Raw genomic sequence first — 6,958 nt, 5'->3', positions numbered from 1 at the left:
CGATTATGTAAAATGTTCTTTTTTCCCCTCCTTTTAAAGGTAGGGTAAGTGATATTTTTTGGTTAAAACAAAAACTATTTTGTTAAAAGGTTAAAATACTATATTCTGATAGTAATCATTGCTATAGAGTGTTTGTTCAGTAACAGGAGTCTCCCCGTCTCTCCAGCTCTTTAATAAACAGAAAATACATTTTTCGGTAGGTGTCAAAATCTCAGCCAATCAGGAGAAAGTACCCATTTCTAAGCTTAATTTGTATAGTGATCCAGTTCCAATTTTGCCTGCTCATTTCATAGTGTCATCACTTCCAATTTCACTTGTTTAATCTGTATCCTGATTGAGTTCTCTGTCCTGGTTGGATAAAATAGGAAATGAAACTGAAACTGAAACGAAAATGCATTTTCTGTTTAATAAAGAGGTGGAGAGACAAGGAGACTCCTAATACTGAACAAACACTCTATAGCAATGAGTACTATCAGAATATAGAGCTATTTAACAATTATTTTAACCAAAGCAAATCACTTACCCTACCTTTAATTAAAAAAAAGAAAATCCAGCATCCATATTCTGGGGATAACATTAGCCAAAAATAGCAGATCTACAAGCTCACAACGTGTCACAATGCGGCGCGATGTGAGCTTGTAGATCGGCTATTTTTATGAGAGAGAATTCGTGTAAAGGAAAGTACAGTTGCAACTCAGGTCTATTTGTCTTAGAATAGAGAGTGTAAGTAGTTAAAGTAAACTGTTCCTTTCCAATGTACAGACTTGCATACATACAGAAAAAACAAACATCTGTGGTTTAATTATAAATTATTTTTATTTAAATTGTTCTTAAAAAATATCAGTTCTCGCATTTGCACTATACTTATTTATGTATTTATTACATTATTTAGAGAATGAATTTATGTATGTTCATGTTGGACCCATTGGTAAATTATTGTTTTCTTAGATTAATGTTTAATCTACCTGTTCCCAATGCATTTCAGTGGCAAATTTACATTTTATTGCACATTTGTTATTTGAATTGAATATGTACTAAAGAATGTTCATGAAGGAGTGAATTAGTATTGAATAAAAAATGACAAAATCAAAGGTTTGACTAATGGATCTTACTTTGTGGTACTTTAAGATTTATTTAGCATGTTTAGGGTTGTTATTCTTGCTCCAAACACATTGATTATAGTACTGGATAACTGTCTAAAACCTTAAAAAGTCACCCCGCAGAATCCCACAGATTTTCCTCCTGAATCACCACTGAAAAACAGAAAAAAAACTGCAGATTCCGTTTGGGTTTACTGATCAGATCTTCAGGAGTCAGCAGGTGGCGTGTCCACAGCGAACAGTGGCTGAGAGAATGCGATAATGGTGTCATTTTTCAGTACAGTGTAATATATATATGTATAGTTATACATTGAGTACTGTTACGGCCCTATGTGGCCTCATATTGTGTTTTTAACCCTCTGAGTGTTTTCAGTGCCCTACTTGGTAATGGAGGGTGGAGTAGAGATTGGAGGAGTGGCGTGGTGTCTGGAGACACACCTGGGCCTCATTCCTCATCATCATCATAACCTTTATTTCAGCTCGGAGTACAGTTGAGGGGCAGGCCCTCATTTTCAATGTAGCCGAGAAACAGAACACAGTAATCAACAACAGGAATAGACATTCACATACAGCAACATAAGATGCATGAATCAGAATACAGAAATCACTCAAAAAAAACTAAAATACTCAAAGAACTAGAACAGATCTACCAAAATTAAATTAAATAAAGCAGTTACAATCCTGAACAAAATTGTTGGAAGTCATTTCCCTGAAATGACCTAAAGATGGAAGTGATTTGATTTTCAAGGGCCTCTGGAGCTCATTCCAGGCAGATGGAGCACTGACAGAAAATGCTGTCTTGCCTAACTCTGTCTGTGCAAAAAGAACCTTGAGTGTCAGGAGATCAGTTGAGCGGGTCTGGTATGTAATAGGGTTCTGATCCAACATAGAACAAATATAAGGGGGCAGCATTCCTGAGATGGCTTTAGAAATAAATACATACTGTACCAGTGCTGACCAGTGCTCAGATAGAGAGGATAAGCCTGCGTTCCCATAGAGTGTACAATGATGGGTACCATAGCTGTCACCAGTGACCCATCTTAGGGCAGAATGGTACACAGTGTCGAGGCGCTTTAAAATTGATGGAGTAGCAGTTCTATAGATAATGTCTCCATACTAATTGTTTTCCTACTGGATGCAGGAAAGCAAGATTTATTTCTATAGAGACAAGGTTTTCAATGTGAAATTTAAAACACAATTTCTCATCTAGCCAGATGCCAAGGTAATTGTATTCCGTGGCCCTTTCTATTGTAGCACCACTTGAAGAGGTTATGACTATATTACTAAGGTTGGTGGTTTTAGCCCTAGTGAACAGCATGAATTTAGTTTTGCTTGCATTTAAAACCAGTCTAAGCTCAACCAGGGCAACCTGAAGAGCATTAAAAGCAAGCTGCAGCTTCCTCAATCAGCCCAGACAGCATAAAAGCCTGGGAGAAGCTCCTCATCAGCCTTTTTACCATCCGTCACCTCCATGTGCTGAACCCTTTCTGTTAGTTAGCTGGTGTTTGCTACTGTAGGTCTATAGGCTGTGTGCCATACCTTTTTCCTGCTTAGTGCGTAAGTAGGTAACTTTATTTACTTAGTGTTTAAAGTATAGACTATTCTTAGATAGGAAACGTAATCATATTCCAAACCTTTTTCCTGAGTATAATAGAGAAGGGAAGCTTGTAGGGATGTGCCGCCATTTATTTTGTTCCCCCTTTTGACCCTGTTTTGTTTAGTTAGGGAGCCTATACTGTAACTTTGTTTTGGTGGAGTTTAGGTTGTTTTCTTTTCAGGTAGGGTTGGGGTATTTTGGCTTTGGCCACCCTGAAGTTTGTTGCTTTCCCTGATCTGCTTAATTATCCATTGTAAACTTAAGGTTGATCCTAATATTAATGTACACTTTTTCGTTACCTGTGTATGTGTTACTCCTTAGCCTCTAGACACCTTATAAGGTCGTAACAAGTACACAGTAGCTAGGCACACATCTGTTTCTGGATCGCTGGAAGAGGAATCGGGTATAGGAAGGGTACAGGATATTCACACCAACTGGGTTTAAATGGTTGAGAATGCGATAATCATGATTTATGTGTCATGCCATGAGTATTACAGTATAATAGTACATGATGTATTCTAAATTATATAACGAACAAATAAAGGGTTGGAATTAAAGAGCTAAGATACAGTATTATGAACAGTATAAACTGGTAGAAATGTGTTAATATGTATTGTAGGCCTATACTGTTTGGACTAGTATGGATGGTGCCATAGTGAAATATAAATGCCAAGACATACAGTAGGCTAGGACGCCTGAAGGTACAATATTAATAATGTACACATTCTAGACAGCAATATCTATAGTGTTAATGTCTTTGTTTGTACAACATATACCCCGTGGTGGAAAAAGTACTCAAATGTTTTACTTAAGTAAAAGTATCAATACTGCAATGTAGAAATACTCTGTTACAAGTAAAGGTCCGCAATTCAAAAGTATAAAAGTATTGGCATCAAAATGTACTTAAAATACCAAAAGTAAAAGTACTGGAATGTCCCATTTCAAGTTTTCAAATGTATAAACATCTTTTGAAAATAGCAGATCTACAAGCTCACAATGCGTCACATCGGAAGCATTGTAAGCTTGTAGATCGGCTATTTTCAAATGGCCAAAATGTATATAGGGCTGAAGTGGTTAATGTATGTTCAGTAATAATAATCAAAATCTACAAAGTACTAGTAACTAAAGTTTTCAAATAATTGTAGTGGAGTAAAAGTACACTATTTACCTCTGAGATGTAGTGGAGTAGAAGTAAAAGTATTGGAAATTGGAAATACTCAAGTAAAGTACAAATACCTCAAAAGTGCACTTAATTACAGTACTTGAGTACATGTACTTAGTTACTTTCCATCAATTCAAGTCTCCATGGGGTGACTAATCCATAGAAAAGGTCATTTTGGGGGTGAAATATCCCAAACACACAAAGTGAATGTTACAGATTAACAGCTGTAGGTATATGTACACACTGTATACCTCCGACTGTACAATACATAACATTTACAGTACACCAGTTTAGTGTTCATACTGTTCTGTATATGTCACATTCATACCTACGCTTACAGTTCATTCTATTTATATATTATACCAGGGGTCTTCAAGGTGTTTCAGACGAAGGACCCCATAGCTGAGAGATGATCAGAGATCCCCACTACATATTGTATACAATTGTGTGGCAGATTCAAACTTTTCATAGATTTCATAGTTAGCTTCATAGGTTTGACAGCACTATATTGGATCCATGTTCATTTGTATTTTCAGACATTTAATCACTTAAACCATAAACTTGACCTTTCACTTGGTCTGCCCCCCCCCCCCATCTACACCAAACCTCATTGCCTATAAATAGCAGATCTACAAGCTTGTAGATCGGCTATTTTCCCTAAAGTTCCCTCCAGAATACACAAAGATTAGGCGGCCCCCTGTAACTCTGAGGATCCCTAGGGGTCCCTGACCCCCTGTTGAAGAGCCCTGTATTATACATACACTAATTGTTCTCAACGTGGGGTTCAGGGACCCCCCAGGGGTCCTTAATATATACGTAGCATCAACATCTGTTTTAAGCACCTCCCTGTACATTGGCTATTTGAAATATAACCAAACTCCATGCTCCTCGTCTGAGCAGTCTCAATGTGATGTGTTGTGAGCTTGTAGATCGGCTATTTTCAGAAGAATTTGAATGTTTTTGAAACATTTTACAACACAAACATAGTATGGGGGTCCCTGGGACAAAATATTTTCAGATGGGGCTAATACATATTAATTTGGGGGTCCTTGACATGGAAAAGTATGAGAACCATTGCATTGATTATAGTGATAACACATGATTCTCTTGTTCTCAGCCACTTTCTCAGTAAGAAGAATCTCCTGCAGTTTCTTCCTCCTTGGACATGACACACTGTAACTCAGCTGTAGATGCGAAACTGCATTTTGTTGTCTCAGTAGTGCTTGTACTCTGTGCAGTGACAATAAAGTTGAAACTAAATCTAATCTAAACATCACTCATAAAAACAACTGCTTAATTTAAGCCAAGTAGGACATTTATCAATAGTAGGCTACAGATTACAGAATATGCAAGGCAAATAATGGCATTCAATAAAACATTTTATTCACAATTTAAGTGCAAGCTCTTGAAGTCATCTCTTTTAAGAGCTTGAATCCTCTTCACGAGGCTACTACTGCACAAAGATTAGTACATTTTTCGTTTTGGTGAAGCACATTAAAATAGTAGATATGTAGAGATATACAGTATGTATGTATAGAGAGTTCACAATATAGTAGTATAATATAGCATATAGTAAAGTATAATATTAGTTTAGATTAATATAGCTGTTTTTCCCCCTTTTGTAAAGGCTAGTGTGACTAATCATGCCATGACAGATCCTACACTATCTGCAATGTTGAATCCTCTGCCAACCAGTACAGTACACAGTCTCCAGGAAAATCTGATGGACGCTGGTGGTGACGCTGATCAAACTGCTGGGCTTTTGAGCAGTAGGCACGGCTCTGTTGGTGGCCATCGTCATGCTGCCTTGCCTGGAGTGACTCTTCTTGTAGCGAGGGTCCTGCTGCTACACGCTGTGTTGGGAGCTGCCTGGAGTGCAGATGGTCTTAATTAGACTCCTTGGAGGTGTTTCAGGTTATTACTTGCAGATGGGTCAAAAACACCTGAGAATAAAATAAACAGGGAATATTACTGTGATAGTACAGACCGGTAGGATATCATTTAACTTTTAGATCATTTTCTTCTGCTTAAATAAGAGAACACTGCATGCTTCAATCAAATAATACATAAAGCATTGTCATTATCTAGTTAAAATGCTGTGGTTTCACTGACCCTGGTTCTAATGAATTAGAACAATATGCTCAATTTAAAATACACAACTCACGTTACCACGCTTTGACTCAGTCGCTGAAGTGGGCCACAAGCACCTAGAGTAAGGTTCTACTGTGTCTTTCCTCTGGACTCTTGCAGCGCAGCACCTACACTGTGACTGCAAGTCCAGACTTGCAGTCACAGTGTGCGTCAAGCACCGCCCCCAGTGTGCTGTGCTCTGGGGCCATGATCCAGGGAGAGGTTGGCTTCTCCCTCGGTTGCTGAGTGCAGCACCTGAGAATAGAGTAAACAGTGATATTACTGTGATAGAACAGACCGCTAGGGTATTATTGTCTTCAGCTTACATAGGACAACACTGCATGCGTGCAACAAAAAAATCAAATAATATCTAAAGCAGAGGTCTTCAACAGGGGGTCCGGGACCCCTAGGGGGTCCTCAGAGTTACTACAGGGGGTCCGCCAAATCTTTGTGTGATTTTTACATAAACCACTTCAACCAAGTATCCCTATTCTGAGAGGAACTTTAGCCAAAGGCGTTGTGCGTTTGTAGATCTGCTATCTTCGGCAAAGTGGTTTAGTATAGCGGGGAAAAAGAGCAGGCTAAGTACAGAGTGAAAGGTCAGGTATAAGTGTTGTTTAAGTGCATGATTAAAAGTTTGGAAATACACATTAACATGAATCCTACATGATAGTGCTGTGGAACAAGTCTATGAAGCTGCCTATGAAATCTATGAAAAAAGAAATATTCTATACAATATAATGGGGGTCCCTGCTTTATCTCGCTCTCAGCCAAGGGGTCCTTGGCCTGAAAACGTTGAAGACCCCTGATCGTAATTGTAATTATATCTAGTTAGAATGCTGTGGTGTTACCGACCCTGGTTGTGGTACATTTTGACCCAGTCTTGTAAGACCCTGCTTGTAAGACCAGCCACTGACTGTATGAAAAGTGCTGGGTAACCAGGCTAGTACTTTTTACTTGTGTTTTTCC

General features: G+C 38.3%; 1 long non-coding RNA gene across 1 annotated transcript; it reads right to left on the bottom strand.

Annotated features, from left to right (window-relative positions):
* Window positions 1-5,152: 5,152 nt before the first annotated feature.
* Window positions 5,153-6,123, bottom strand: LOC311052170. Its single transcript, XR_014601478.1, has 2 exons — window positions 6,024-6,123; window positions 5,153-5,802 (listed from the first exon to the last, which is right to left on the bottom strand). It is a non-coding gene; the product is annotated as an uncharacterized lncRNA (long non-coding RNA).
* Between the last annotated feature and the right edge of the window lie 835 nt (window positions 6,124-6,958).

The sequence above is a fragment of the Gymnoscopelus microlampas genome (genome assembly GCF_963454915.1).
Source record: "Gymnoscopelus microlampas genome assembly, chromosome: 9".
NCBI classification, from domain to species: Eukaryota; Metazoa; Chordata; class Actinopteri; order Myctophiformes; family Myctophidae; genus Gymnoscopelus; species Gymnoscopelus microlampas.
The sequence above is the reverse complement of the archived record's forward strand: the minus strand, read 5'-3'. Positions and strand labels throughout refer to the sequence as shown.